At 50.8% G+C, this 15,993-nt stretch overlaps 1 non-coding gene across 1 annotated transcript; it reads right to left on the bottom strand.

Moving 5' to 3' along the window:
- Nucleotides 1–4,735: 4,735 nt before the first annotated feature.
- Nucleotides 4,736–4,818, bottom strand: TRNAL-CAG (transfer RNA leucine (anticodon CAG)). The gene has a single exon. It is a non-coding gene; the product is annotated as a tRNA-Leu (tRNA).
- Nucleotides 4,819–15,993: the final 11,175 nt, after the last annotated feature.

The raw sequence follows: 15,993 nt of genomic DNA, 5'->3' as shown, positions 1-15,993 counted from the left end.
CAATGACTGTATTGTATCCATGTGAGGATTCGCACGTCTGTTGTGTGATATTTCGAGTGACCGTTTAACACAAACCTGATCAGAACTGTCCCCAAAGGCATAATCTTTGATACTCAGCAGATGCAAGGTTTCCCATACACTTCACAAAGGTTGCTAAAAACAACTTTGCCAACTCTCTTACCCCTGGCAGTGCTTAATCTGAAGAAGCATAAGAGCCAGGGCCCTGGTCAGGAGGCCACTGCAGCGTGCACCACACATTTCCTTCGCCACACTCTTCCAGGTGTGACCTTTCTGCCTACTCTCGGCCCCCTAAGCTATAAGAATGGCTTGGGTGACAGACAATAGTCATGTTAGCAGCGCCACCATGTGGCAGACTGGTACAAGCCCGAGTGTTGATAATTAAATGATGGTGCTAAGCACCGGAACCCATTGGCTCAAATCAAGCACTGACCCCTGGTACATGTGTATGGCCTCATTTACTGCAGGCACTTAGGCCTCGGTGTAGGAAGCGATCATTATCACAGTCGATAAAATCCAGCATCGCAGAATTTATTGGGTAGGATAATTATTGCACATTCTTTGCTGTGCCTGCAGAAACGGGGCATAACATGTGGATTTTGGTGCCTACATAAACAGACATTTGTGCAGAGGTCTGAATTTAATTAGGGGTGGGCATAACGCGCATCATTCTGTGTAGCATAATCACGTGGAATTACGCAAGAAGAGTAATTCAGCAGTTAGCATTATTTCTTAGCGCAATAATGCCCATTTTGGATGTATGGATGCATTGTGCGCTAAGAAATACCACCAAATGCAGCAGAACACGAATAGTGAGCAGCCGCTCGTGCGCACTGAATGTGCTCCTGAGGTATAAATTTCCACCGATTTACTACTCACATTGAGCACTATTTTCTTAGCGCAAAATGCACTCCTATGTTCAAAATGGACATGAGGATGCACATTGCGCTAAGAACCAGCACTAAATGCAGCAGAACACGAATCCTTCGACACCGCCACCTTCCCCGAGAGCTGGAAGCACGCCGAACTCAGCGCTCTACTCAAGAAACCTACAGCAGACCCCACCGAACTCAAGAATTACCGCCCCATCTCGCTACTCCCGTTTCCAGCCAAAGTCATCGAGAAGACCGTCAACAAACAGCTGGCCGCCTTCCTCGAGACGAACGGATCCCTCGACCCCTCACAGTCCGGCTTCCGAGCCAACCACAGCACCGAGACCGCACTCATCGCCGCCACCGACGACATCCGAGCCCTGATGGACAACGGAGAAACAGCGGCCCTCATCCTCCTAGACCTCTCCGCGGCTTTCGACACGGTCTGCCACCACACCCTAGTGCAGCGCCTCAGCAACGTCGGAATCCAGGAGAAGGCATTGGAATGGATCGTCTCCTTCCTCGACGGAAGAACGCAGAGAGTCCGCCTACCTCCGTACAAGTCAGAGGCCACCGAAGTCATCTGCGGCGTCCCTCAAGGATCCTTGCTGAGCCCTACCCTCTTCAACGTCTACATGAGCCCCCTCGCGGCCATCGCACGCCAACACAACCTCAACATTATCTCCTACGCCGACGACACCCAGCTGATCCTCTCCCTGACCAACGACCCCGCCACCGCCAGAGCCAACCTGCACGAAGGGATGAAAGAGGTAGCCGAGTGGATGACGACCAGCCGCCTGAAGCTGAATTCAGACAAGACGGAGGTCCTCATCCTGGGCTCCTCGCCCTCCGCCTGGGACGACTCCTGGTGGCCCCCCGCCCTGGGCACCGCACCCAAACCGACGAGCCACGCACGCAACCTGGGCTTCATCCTGAACTCCTCCCTCTCCATGACCAGGCAAGTCAACGCCGTCTCCTCGTCTTGCTTCAACATCCTGCGCATGCTTCGGAAGATCTTCTGGTGGATTCCCACGGAGACCAGGAAGACCGTCACCCAGGCCCTCGTCACCAGCCGACTGGACTACGGCAACGCCCTCTACGCCGGAACCACCGCTAAGCTCCAGAAGAGACTCCAGCGGATCCAGAACACCTCAGCCAGACTCATCCTCGACATCCCACAAAACAGCCACATCTCCGGACACCTGAGAGACCTACACTGGCTCCCCGTCAACAAAGGAATCACCTTCCGGCTCCTCACCCACGCACACAAAGCCCTACACGATCAAGGCCCGAGCTACCTCAACAACCGAATCAACTTCTACGCTCCCAAACGCCACCTCCGATCAGCCAGCCACGCCCTCGCCGCCGTCCCACGCATCCGTAGAGCAACAACAGGAGGAAGGTCCTTCTCCTACCTGGCCGCCAAGACCTGGAACTCCCTCCCGGCCGACCTGCGCCTGACCCAAGACCACCTCTCCTTCAGGAAGAAGCTCAAGACCTGGCTGTTTGAGCAGTAACGGCACCCCCCCCTCCCCCCCTTAGCGCCTTGAGACCCTACGGGTGAGTAGTGCGCTCTATAAATGTCTTTGATTGATTGATTGATTGAGTGAGCAGCCGCTCGTGCGCACTAAATGTGCTTGTGAGGTACAAATTTCCACCGATTTACTATTCATATTGAGCACTATTTTGTTAGAGAATGCTGCACTCTTACTTCCAAAATGGACACGAGGATGCATTTTGTGTTAAGAAACAGCACTAAATGCAGCAGAACACGAATAGCGAGTGCGAGCCGGCGCTCGCTAAACGGGCTTCGCAGTAACATTTATCCCACGCAAATTACTTTCAATCATACAAGGAGTATTTGTGTGTTTATTGGTAATTCTGCGTCAAAGAGTAACGCAGGAGTACTGAAACCACTCTGAATCCTCCGCTGTAATTGAAATTCTGCCTGTTCCAAATGTAACGAGGCGCTCGTAATGGGGGTCTCAGACTCTGCGTTGCTTCGGATTCGCTGACTGCCTCATCACATGTCAAGAGATCCTATTTGGAAACCTACAGAACGAAAGTCATTATATGTTCGTGTTGTACGGATGGCTGATTTATTTACTTTGTTATGTTATGTGCTGATGAACATCACTGAGAAGTCAGATCACTAAATGTAATAGGAATTTTAAGTCACGTGTTCTTTGTCATGAATTTACCACCTAAGGTGGAGCCGATGAGTCTCTGAGGTGCTCTGAAGTATCCATAATTACTGCATTTAAATACCAGTAGTTACGTAGTTTTAATGGCGAAAACTACAACTACTAGAATGCACTGCAAAAAAAAAAAAAAAACTTTAATGAATGAATTTGATGAACTGAAGCCTCAGCTGTGAGTAGCACATTCAGTTCATGCTCATTCAGTTCATGCTCATTCAGTTCATGCTCGTTCATGCTCATTCAGTTCATGCTCATTCAGTTCATGCTCATTCAGTTCATGCTCATTCAGTTCATGCTCATTCAGTTCATGCTCATTCAGTTCATGCTCATTCAGTTCATGCTCATTCAGTTCATGCTCATTCAGTTCTTGCTTATTCAGTGTAGCTCATTCAGTTCATGCTCATTCATTGAAATGTGGAACATATAATTCTCCAACTATTATTGAGAAAAGCAAAGCTGCGGGCACCAAAATGCAATAAAAAAGAAAGACTAACAACTGATCTGGCCCAGAAGGAGATCCCTGCTTAAGGTTTTGAGGGTTTTATGTGGGTCCTTACCAGTTTAGTAACCGGTCATTTTTTATGGGAAGTAGGAACACTTCTACGTCATGTTTTTTTTTAATAAAGATAGTGACTGCACATAGTCAACAACGTTCAAGGCGCGCACACAGTTAGATCTCTGTGCAGTGCTCCAACCATCTAAGTCTTCCAAAAGTGGATCAATCCAATTACGGAAAATGGTCCCTCCTTCCACCTGACTGAGGGAGAAGAACCTTTGGGTCCTGGTGTCACTGCACCTGTTGTACTAATGATAGCAAAGCCCCCTCCCCTCAATAAACATTCAGAATACCTTTTGAAATATCAAGTTAACAATCCGTAGCGGCTAAACATTCACTTGTCGTTGTTGCTTTTTCTCCTGTATTCTGGAATTTCAAATTTTTATTTTCTAATTACTAGTGTGACATTAAATGTTCTAAATGCAAAGGGGTGGTGGGTAAAAAGCTAGGATTACCTAAAGGTAGTAGATAAGAAATTGTTTCATATAGCAGCAATGAAAAGTTACAAAGTTAGTCACTTCCTGGGATTGTATTTCTTTCCACCTGGAATCTCTCCAAGTAAGGCCACGCCCATGGACAAGGACACAGGGAAGGCAGAGGATGAATGTGGCTTTGCAAACACTCACTCCTTCTTGAGAGCAGAAGATGAGGCGAACTACCCCTCCCTCTTGAATTACACATTTGAGGCCCCTGCCACTCTCCTGTGTCATTAACCAAAGCTAGAGCAGGACTTGGAGTGATGCAATGACCTGTAACTAAGTAATCGGTGCATTACCCTCTCAATCCTACCTTGTCCCGGCCCGTATAGTATGAGGCGTTCCCACCTTGCAATAGTCACCACGTGACCCAGCTGGAAAGGAAGAATTCCCTTCTCTTCTACTTAAAAAACGTTGTGGATGTTGTTGTTGTTTTAAATTTATAATTAGAATTAAAATGAAGTACATTTATCTAAAACCTTCTGTGACCTGATGGAAACCCTGAGATGTGTTCCTCCTACAGCCACAGACACATATAATGTGGAACATTGAGCTCAGGTCTTCCTAGAGCGACGTGTTTATTCACAATTAAAAATCGCATGCAAAATTGGATGTCAGAAGTGGGATTCGAACCCACGCCTCCAGAGGAGACTGCGACCTGAACGCAGCGCCTTAGACCGCTCGGCCATCCTGACACGATGCAAAGAACTTCAGAAATCTCAGGAATAAAAAACAACAAGCATTTACAATGCAATGGTCTCGGCAATATTATACGTAGAGCTATTGGTATTGCTCATTATTTTTTTATCATTTTTGTATCCCTAAATAAATGGCATTGTCATTTCTATTGGCATTAGCTTTTTTGGAATATGTGATACCTATTGCATTAGCAGAGAGAGAGTGATGTAGTGAGATAGAGAGAGAGAGTGAGGTATTGAAATAGAGAGTGAGGTAGTGAGAGAGAGTGAGGTAGTGAGAGAGAGTGAGGTAGATAGAGTGAGGTAGTGAGATAGAGAGTGAGGTAGATAGAGAGTGAGGTAGATAGAGAGTGAGGTAGTGAGATAGAGAGAGTGAGGTAGTGAGAGAGAGTGAGGTAGATAGAGAGTGAGGTAGTGAGATAGAGAGTGAGGTAGATAGAGAGTGAGGTAGTGAGATAGAGAGAGTGAGGTAGTGAAAGAGTGAGGTAGTGAGGGAGAGGGATGTTGTGAGGTAGTGATATATAAGCATAGAGTGATGTTGTGATGTAGTGAGATAGAGAGAGAGGTAGTGAAAGAGAGAGTGAAAGTGAGTTAGTGAGATAGAAAGAGTGAGGTAGTGAGATAGAGAGTAATTGAGGTAGTGAGTGGGATATTTAAAGTGGATAGAAATATGGTGGCATCATGTACATTCTTTGGAAAGGAGGATGCTCGGGAGACTTGGGGATACACAGTATACACAGTAATCTTAGCCTCTAGACTGGAATACAGGAAGTGTATTGTTTTGGTACTGGGCATGAAGAAAAATACAAAAAGCTACATTCTTTATGCCGGCTCCGTTGAAACCAAATTCAAACTTTTAAAGAATGTTATCCCTAACAAACACCGTTACATTACTTGACAAGTAAAAGACTGGAAAATAAGGGTAATGAACTTCCTTCATAACACACCTTTCTGCAGTCTTGTCATTGTAGTGCTCTGCACCTAAGAGAGGAGGAGAGAGGTCTGTGGGTACAGGAGGACGGAGAGAAGCCACTGTAGTGCCCTGCATCAAGAGAGAGAAGAGAGGTCTGTGGGTACAGGAGGACGGAGAGAAGCCACTGTAGTGCCCTGCATCTAGAGAGAGAAGAGAGGTCTGTGGGTACAAAGGGGCGGGAGAGGGGCCACTGTACTGCTTGCATCTAGAGAGAGGTCTGTGGGTACAGGGGACAAGGGAGATACGTTCTTGCTACGTTGTTCTTCACAGGGAGGAGGGGAGCAGGCTGTAGGCAAAAGGTGGGGGGCATACTTGCAGACCGACCTCTGCCCCCACACCTGCCCTACCGTCACTGCGGTGCATGACAACAATAAAATTTTACTTACTTACACAACAGCCTGACAATCATGGCAGGCCATGGGCTCCCGTCGACTGAAGACATAGTATAGTGCCCAGCAGGCGCACAACACCCATTGGACTTACAGGGCTTCAGCCCCCCCGTCGTGTGTGGCAGCCCGGGATGAGACAGCTTCTCGGCGCGCACACAGCCGCACCCGAGCACTTCACAGGTCTTTAAAAGACCATTTGCATGTTAATGAGGCCTCGCTGTTGTTTCACCCCTTCTAAGAGCCCCTGCAGCTCCACTCTGCCTATGGCTTAAAAGATTCAGCCCCCCCCCCGAAATTTTTTCTTAGCCCCCCCTGAAATTTGGCTCTAGTTGCGCCTCTGGTGCCCAGGAGTCGATTATTCTCTGAGGTCGGCGCTATATAGATCCGCCAGAGTCTGATTCCCAACAGGGCAAGGGTTCCGTTGGGCGTTTACAAAGATCCGCTTTACATTACGTCGTGGGGGAGTGGGTGAGGCGTACAGCTGGGTACGATATCTAGGGGCAGATTTATGTTTGACTTGCGCCTCATTTACGCCGCCGTTGCGTCACTTTTGTGACGCAGCAGCGGCGCAAATCCTGCGCCATGGTGCGGGGTATTTACAAACGTGACGCATCTCCCAGATGCGTCACGTTGTAAAGCCCTGCGCCACATGTAGGCGTTCCAGGGCAGGTGGGGGCGTTCCGGCGCAGGAACGCCTCCTAAAAGTGGCTGAGTGAAATCTACAAGATTTCACTCAGTCACTTTTAGACCCATGCTGCGTCAAAACCCTGCGCCTGCTTGAAGCAGGCGTAAGGATTGACGCAGCATTGTAGAGATAGGGCCCCCCAGATCATTGCTGGAGCTGCGTCGCGCTTGCGACGCAACTCCAGCAATGCGCCACTTTTCGGCACAGATGCGTCACGCATCTGTGCCGTTTGTGCCCCATGGTGCGCCGCATTATAAATGCAGGCGCATCCATGGTGGCGCAGCTGTGGCGCATAATAACTGGCGCATCCCTGCTGATATGCAGGGATGCGCCAGTCGTCATAAATCTGCCCCCTAGTGTCTTGGGCTGGGAGAGTGAGGAACTGTAGTGCTTGGGCGTGGCCTTGATCTATCCATAGCTTTGCAGTGTACGCAAGTTCACTTGGAAATGGTATATACATGTACTCGCTTGGTATCTATGGTACTCGGAAGCTGGACAAACGTGTGGCTTCTAGAAAGGTTCATATCCTACTTAGCGCCAGGGCACGGCAGGGCCTTGTAAGTAAGTAGGTGGCATACTAAGTACCCGGGAGCCTTTAATGTAGGTGCCCCAGGGAAGAGCAATGTGCGCTGTAGTGATGGCCTGCGAGGGGCTTCATTCACTTGTCCCGCGCCCTCCTGCAGCTTAGGGCTTGCAGCCCCCCCCCCCCTTCCGGAGCTAGGCTTCCCTCTTCATTCTGACTCCGCACTCCCCCGGCAGCTCGAGGCTCACAGTGCCCCCTCCCTGGCCGGGAGAGCCTGGACGGAGCTAAGCTTCCCTCTTCAGCCTCACCTCGGGCTGCACCATGCGTACTGATCCTCACGCCACCGGGGCTCTGGGCATCCCAAGCACACTGTAAGGGTCCAAGGGAGACCCTCCAAAAGGAGCAGGCCATGTGCTTGTCGCACGACTTGTTACGCTCACTTTACCTCAGACGAAAGAAGCTGGCCTGTCCCCGATGGCAGAAGCTCCCCGCCCCCAGGTACCTGGTCAGGTCGCGATAGTCCAGGAAGGACAGGATGAGCAGCAAAGGGGCAGTGTGTCCAGGCTCAGCACCACGGACGCCGCCATCTTCAGACTGTCCAGGGCTCGCTCTCTCATGGAAACTGAAGATGGACTAGCTAACTTACAGGTCGGTTGTCCTGGGTCGGCTCTACGTCAGCCATCTTGTGAAGATGCGGTGTCTGCGGCTGCCCTCTGTTACTGCCGCGAGGTGCCTTGAGTGGGTAGTGCGTAACGTAAGCCGCAGCTACCAGCACACAGCAGTGCTTGGGTCTTGTGGGGCGGACGTTTGTCCCATTAACCGCCTGTGGTATGGCCTGAAGGGGCTTGGCTGTTGCCGCACATCACCCCAGCTATTTGCAACGGTGAACGGCACACGAGGTCATAGGTCAACCGGGTGCGCTGGCAAGGCACCTGATCGGTCGGCAGCCGCGGATGGGGTCAGAGTAATCATGCCCTTCCGTTTGGCCACAGTGTGTGGCAGCGCACCGCCCCAGCAAATTGGCAAGGCTGGGGCGCCGTATTAGCTGAGGCAGTCTGAGGAACCTGATGTCTAGGCTAAGTACAGAGGACGGTTATTTCTCTCTCGCAAGCACACCACCACTGCCTTTCTCCGAGGCGAAGCAGAAATGCCTCGGAGAAACGCAGCGGCGGTTTCAGATTCGGGGGCGTGTTTCTTTTTCTCTCCTCTTGCCATTGGCTGGAGGAGAGAAAAACACACCTGAGAAAGGGCGTGACTAAAAAGTAGAAAGAACAGCAAGAACACGCCCCCGAATCTGAAAAAGACGGAGCCTATTTGGAGGGACGGCTCTCTCTTCCAATGGCTGGCCTCCGTTTAGGAAGCCAGCCAATGGAGGAGAGGCAAAAAGAGAGGCGGGCTACGGAGCCACTCTAGAAAACATTAAATCTCCGACTTCCGGTTCTGCCTTCGGCAGACCGGTAGTCCTCGACCTAAAAAAGAATCCGAATATTATATTTGTATTGATTAAAAGCTTTGTTGTCTCTCACTGATGCCTGAGAAGTTCATCCTCTCTTCCTACCATGTAGTTTAAAGGTGGTATCTCGGGTACTACTGTGTGGGTCACTATTTACAGTTTATGATGGCTTCCCACTTGCCTGGGCACAGTAGCACATTTTACACTATTTCGTTTTAGAGTAACAATAGTTACGTTTTTTATGTTGTTCCCACACCCTCCCCCGGGCTCTATCAAAAATGTAATCAAGGCCCTCAGAGCATAACATATTTTTTCACAATTATACTATTAAATGTTAAATACTGCAAGGAAGCATAAACTGTAATGGGACATAAGGGCACATACTCTAACAAACTAAGTGTAGATTTTTCACACTAAATGTGTGCAGGATAAAACATAGCACGCAAGTCACAAATTTCAAATCCCTGTGGGTGAAGAGGGACGTATTGAAAAATATTAAAAGCAATGTTCTAGCATACTTTTTTGTTATGAAAAATCCTGTAGGCAAATTTGAAAACATAATGCAATATAACACCCAACGCCGCTACGACGCCAGCACCCTCCATGCACTCAACGCCGGCCGATCACACACCTGCATCCGGGCCACCCCGAAGCGGACCCATGGGCCCTTCTCCTGCCGAAACTGCAGCTACACCAGCCTCCAAACCACCACCACGCTCACCGGGGTAGATCGCAATAGCCTCCGATGCCTTCTACTCAACACCCGCTCCACCTGCAAACACGACATCGAACTCTGGGACCTACTCGACCCCACCTCCCCAGACATCCCCTTCCTGACAGAGACCTGGATGAACCCCTCCTCGGCACCCGACATCCCCATAGCCATCCCTGACGGCTACAAGATCACCGGCAGGGACCGAACCAACGGAACAGGAGGAGGAATCGCTATCGTCCACAGAAACACCCTCAGAATCTCGACCAGCACCGATGACACGCTCATCACTGCCGAACACCTGCACTTCCAGATCCACACGACCCCAACACCACCCTCAGAGGAACACTCATCTACAGACCACCCGGCCCCCGGCCGCAGTTCAGCGACTCCATCGCCGACTTCGTCAGCACGCACGCCCTTGCATCCACGCACTACATCCTCCTCGGGGACCTGAACTTCCACCTCGAGAACACCAACGACAGCAACTCCACCACCCTGCTCAACAAACCCGCCAACCTCGGACTCAAACAGCTCATCACGACTCCCACCCACTCCGCTGGACACACGCTCGACCCCATCTTCTCAGTCAGCAACCACGTTACCTTCAGCCACACCACCAAACTCCACTGGACCGACCACCGCTGCGTTCACTTCACCTTCAAGAAGCCTACCACGCACCACCGCACACAATGGGCCCCCCACCGCAGCTGGAGCAAAGTCACCGAAGACCATCTAGTCACCGCCCTCGCCCGAAACCCACCAACCAACACTACCGACACCGACTCCGCCACCCTCAACCTCAGGCAATGGATCGACGACTGCGCCAACACTCTTGCCCCGATCAAGAAACCCTCGAACAGACACACCGACAGAAAAGCCATCTGGTTCACCACTGACCTCCAGGCATCCAAGCAGGCCTGCCGTAGGCTCAAGAAGAAGTGGCACCACGAACAGACACTGGACAGCAACACAGCCTAAAGAGTGCCATCCGCAGACAGCCCCAACTCATCCGAACCGCCAAAAGGACGTCCTTCAAAGATCGCATTGACATCAATGCACACAACAGCAAAGAGCTCTTCAACATCGTTAAGAAGCTCTCCAACCCCAGCTCCAACTCCAACGACATCCCGCCATCACAAGACCTCTGTGACTCCATAGCTACCTTCTTCCACCGCAAGATTGCAGACATCCACGTCAGCTGCAGTAACCAGGCCCCCCGACAGACAAAATCACCTCAGACTCACGCCCCCCAGCCACATCAACCCCCTGCTTTCCTTGACCCACGTCAACGACGAAGACACCATCAAAATCATGAACACTATCCACTCCGGTACACCATCCGACCCCTGCCCGCTCCACATCTTCAAAAAGCAAGCTCCACCATCGCACCCCATCTCTGCAAGATCATCAACAGCTCCTTCGAGACCTCCACCTTCCCAGAGAGCTGGAAGCACGCCGAGATTAACGCCCTACTCAAGAAACCCAAAGCTGACCCCAAGGACCTCAAGAACTTCCGTCCCATCTCCCTCCTCCCGTTCCCGGTGAAAGTCATCGAGAAGAACTGACCTCCTTCCTCAAAAAGAACAACATCCTGGACCCATCCCAATCCGGATTCCGCAACAACCACAGCACCGAAACAGCTCTCATCGCCGCCACCGACGACATCCAGGCCATGATGGACAACGAAGAAACCGCTGCCCTCATCCTCCTGGATCTCTTGGCCGCCTTCGACACTGTCTGCCACCACACCCTCCGCACACGCCTCCACAACGCAGGGATCTGTGACATAGCACTGTACTGGACCACCTCCTTCTTCATCGGCAGAACCCAGAGTGTCCGCCTCCCCCCATTCTGCTCTAAAGACACCAAGATCATCTGCGGTGTACCCCAAGGATCATCCCTCAGCCCGACACTCTTTAACATCTACATGGCACCGCTTGCCAACATCACCAGATCGCATGACCCTCAACATCGTCTCATACGCTGACGACACCCAGCTGATCCTCTCCCTCACCAAGGCCCTCGCCACCGCCAAAACCAACCTACATGAAGGAATGAAGGCCATCGCCGAATGGATGACGAACAGCCGACTGAAACTGAACTCGGATAAGACAGAGGTCCTCATTATCGGATCCACCCCGTCTGCCTGGGACGACTCATGGTGGCCGGCCGCACTGGGAGCTGCACCGATACCCACTAACCACGCACTCATCCTAGGAGTTATCCTGGACTCCGCATTGTCAATGAACCAGCAAGTGAACTCAGTCTCCTCCTCCTGCTTCAACACCCTCCGCATGCTCCGCAAGATCTACAGATGGATCCCCACCAGTACCAGAAGAACAGTCACCCAGTCCCTCGTCAGCAGCAGACTGGACCACGGCAACGCTCTCTACGCAGGAACCTCAGCCAAACTCCAGAAATGACTACAATGCATACAGAACGTCTCTGCACGTCTCATCCTCGACATCCCCTGCCACAGCCACATCACAGCCCACCTGAAAGACCTGCACTGGCTCCCCGTCAACAAGAGGATCACCTTCAAGCTCCTCACCCACGCTCACAAAGCTCTCCACAACACCGGATCAGCGTACCTCAGCGAACGACTCACCTTCTACACCCCGAACCACCAGCATCGCTCACCTCGCCCTCGCCACCGTCCCTCGCATCTGCCGAGCGACCGCCGGCGGCAGATCGTTCTCTCACCTCGCCGCAAAAACCTGGAACACCCTCCCCATCCGCCTACAACAGACCCAGGACCTGCTGGCCTTCAGGAGACTCCTCAAGACGTGGCTGTTCGAGCATTAGCAGCACCTCCGCCCCCCCAGCACCGTGAGACCCTCTCGGGTAAGTAGTGCACTCTACAAATGTACTTACTGATTGATTGATTGATTGATTGATTGATTGAATATATAAGGGTGCCAACGAAATGTTGACAAACAATTATGTTCACTCCTGCTGGCTCTAAGCCACTCTGTTTCCATTCACAGAAACCACAGCATTTTTTCAGCATTGTGATTGTTCCCCCACATCATACTAAATGCTCCTCTTGGCGGAGCCTGGCCCCCCTGGCATCAAGTTATGCCCCTCCCCTCTATGGACGCCTGTCCCACAGTTTGATTAGCTGTTTTGGGGATCTATACCTACGGAAATCTAAAGCTTTACTGCTCACTGATGCCTCGGTTTGGAAGATTGTTGTATATTATCTCCATCCATCCATGCGCTCATATATCCATTCATTTATCTCGTCATTCATCCACCCATGAAACCATGGATGCCACTGCACATTTAACCATGCACTCCGTCACTCACTCATTCATGTGCTCCAAAATGTCTCCAAACTTTTGCTTACTCCCTCATTCACCCACTCACCCAGCCACACAAACCCACTATCAGTGAAGAAGCACTAGGACTTAAACTGGCCAGACCTGCCAATGCTTGCTCACTGATCTGAGCTGTATAGGTGTCACTGATTAGTGAGTTTGTGTGGCTGGGTGAGTGGGTGAATGAGAGAGTAAGCAAAAGTTTGGAGACATTTTGGAGCACATGAATGAGTGAGTGACAGAGTGCATGGCTAAATGTGCAGTGGCATCCATGGTTTAGCACTGGTGGTGCCCTGTGCGACAATGTTTGTTGGCGCCCCCCAAAGACCACATCTACCACGGATTTCCTCTCTACCACCATTTAACAGTGCTCCTAAAGTCTCTATAACCACTCTCTCTCAGACTGATTTCGTTTTATAGCGCCACTCATACCAATGTAGGGTGTCAGAGCACTTTAAATCACACACATTGGTACAGAGACAATCACACATGTGGAATTCAGTGTATAGGAAATGTTAAATAAGACAGAGGGCTACAAGTTGTAGGAGTCACATGTCATCTATACTGCTAGTCAGGATAGTTTAAGAGTCCTTGGTCTGAAAAAGCACACATTCAGAATTTAAAACATAGCATTATTGTTTCGGATTTTTCATTAATAATAAAAATTGATTGCTTCTACCCAAATGAACCCTTTTTGCAAGTTTAGTTTGATGAAAGACGGGGCAAAAAGACATATAATGCTAATACATATCTTGTAGTTTGCATGCAGCTCTTTGATGACAGTTAATAGCTCTCTATGCTTAATTAGAATTTTAATTTATAAACTGTAACAAAAGAAACAAGTATCCCTGGGACACAAGCAGTAACCCACTGACCTATTTACATTATATGTACTTTGTGATCTGCATGGTACACATTCTTTGTAATAGGCACATTAACCCACTGCACTACCTTAGGATGAGTTAAAACTTCCACTAGACAAACCTACGATCTCGCTCCAGCATGAACATTAATCACTGGAGTGGTCTAGACGTTTTTATTGATGGCTGAAAATTGCTGGCAACAAGGAACCCGGCAGCAGGTGCTTTTAAAACGAAAATATGCTTGCAAACATGGCGCCCCCACCCCAAGTCAGTGCCCGGTGCGGTGGCACCGATCACGCCGCCCTACAGTCGGCCTGGTTTATAAGGGCCCTGCTGGTAACTTAAAGCGCCTCCGGGCGCAGGAAATTGCAGGAGGAGAAAGCAGAGCAGCCTGGGACTGTGGTTCGCTACCCCCCTCCTGGCTCGAGTAGATACGGGTCCCGTCTCATCTTTAGGCCCACCCAGGCTTCTTCGTGGCCCTCCCAGATCCCACATCCCAAATCCCGGGGTGTCCCTGAATCCCAGCAGGAGGCAGGAGCGCAGCAGATCTTCTCAGGGACCCCTGCCGGAGGGCAGCGCCTCTTAGGGCACCAGCGCCTTTTCTCAGCGTCTCTACTCAGGGCACCAGCGGGGGATCAGCGCCTCTTCTCAGGGCAGCAGACGGGGTCAGAGCCTCTTCTCAGGGCACCAGCGGGGGGTCAGCACCTCCTCTCAGGGCACCAGCAGGAGGTCAGCGCCTCTTCTCAGGGCAGCAGACGGGGTCAGAGCCTCTTCTCAGGGCACCAGCGGGGGGTCAGCACCTCCTCTCAGGGCACCAGGCGAGGTCAGAGCCTCTTCTCAGGGCACCAGCGGGGGGTCAGCGCCTCTTCTCAGGACACCAGCGGGGGGTCTGCGCCTCTTCTCAGGGCACCAGGCGAGGTCAGAGCCTCTTCTCAGGGCACCAGCGGGGGGTCAGCGCCTCTTCTCAGGACACCAGCGGGGGGTCTGCGCCTCTTCTCAGGGCAGCAGGCGAGGTCAGAGCCTCTTCTCAGGGCACCAGAGGGAGGGCAGTGCCTCTTCCCCATGCACCAGCAGCGGGACGTCAGCCCCCCCCTGTCGAGTGTGGCAGCCCGGGATGAGACAGCTTTCCGGGCACCCACACAGCCGCACCCGAGCACTTCACAGGTCTTTAAAAGACCATTTGCATGTTAATGAGGCCTCGCTGTTGTTTCACCCCTTCTAAGAGCCCCTGCAGCTCCACTCTGCCTATTGCTTAAAGATTCAGCCCCCCCCCCCGAAATTTGGCTCTAGTTGCGCCTCTGCTTCTCAGTGACCCCTGTAGGTGGGTTGCAGTCCTTCTCGGGGATCCCTGAAGCAAGTCCAAGGCCTCGACAAAGCTCTCAGGCTAGCCCAAATCCGAGCATGAGCCTTCACCCAGCCCATGGTTTTGCTCTGGGTGCTGGGTCCCTTCGCCCTCAGTTTAGTGTTAGAAACAGGACTACAAGTCCCAGAATACACTGCAATAACATGACATGGAGTTGGCAGTCATAGGTCATGGCCCTTGAAAATGTATAAGCTCTGATGAGGAACGTGGTCCGCGCCAGTGTGTCTCTCTAAAGCTTTAAACCTGAAAAAAGATGAGAGATTTTACCTTCGTATAAACCAATTGTTCAATGAGGGTTTCATTATCTTTTCGTTTATTTAGCGTGGAAAATACACTCGATTTTAGGTCTGAAATGCGTTTTCTTCTCAAATACTACTTTTCTTCTAAACAATTTCTGTCCATTTTTGAAGAAAACAGCCAGTGTCTTAAAGAAAATGCCGAAACGGTGGGCAAAATGTGTAATAGCACGTAAATATTGCCTGCGCTTGATTTTGAAAGGTATGGCATTACATGAGTAAATGTTCGAAGTTGTGCGATTGGTGGCCATTATTGGAAGTCTGAGTAAATGCATTGAAGCATATATGAAATTGTTAAAGTATTGGGCACTTTAGCAAAAAAAACGTACCTAAACTCATGAAAAATAATAAATCTCGCCGTTGGGGAATTGAACCCTGGTCTCCGGTGTGACAAGCGGGGATACTGACCACTATACTAACGAGGATCCTGTATACTGATGCTTGCTGAGCAGCTTCCACTTGATACTTTAACCCGTCCTGTCTTGCCTGTGACTGATCCTTCTCACTTTCCAGTTCTTTGATACCAACAACACTGGGGGCCACAGGCTCAACAAATACACACACTCTCCCTCTCACAACACACAAACGCACT

Source organism: Triturus cristatus, chromosome 4_1 (genome assembly GCF_964204655.1).
Source record: "Triturus cristatus chromosome 4_1, aTriCri1.1, whole genome shotgun sequence".
Lineage (NCBI taxonomy): Eukaryota > Metazoa > Chordata > Amphibia > Caudata > Salamandridae > Triturus > Triturus cristatus.
The sequence above is the reverse complement of the archived record's forward strand: the minus strand, read 5'-3'. Positions and strand labels throughout refer to the sequence as shown.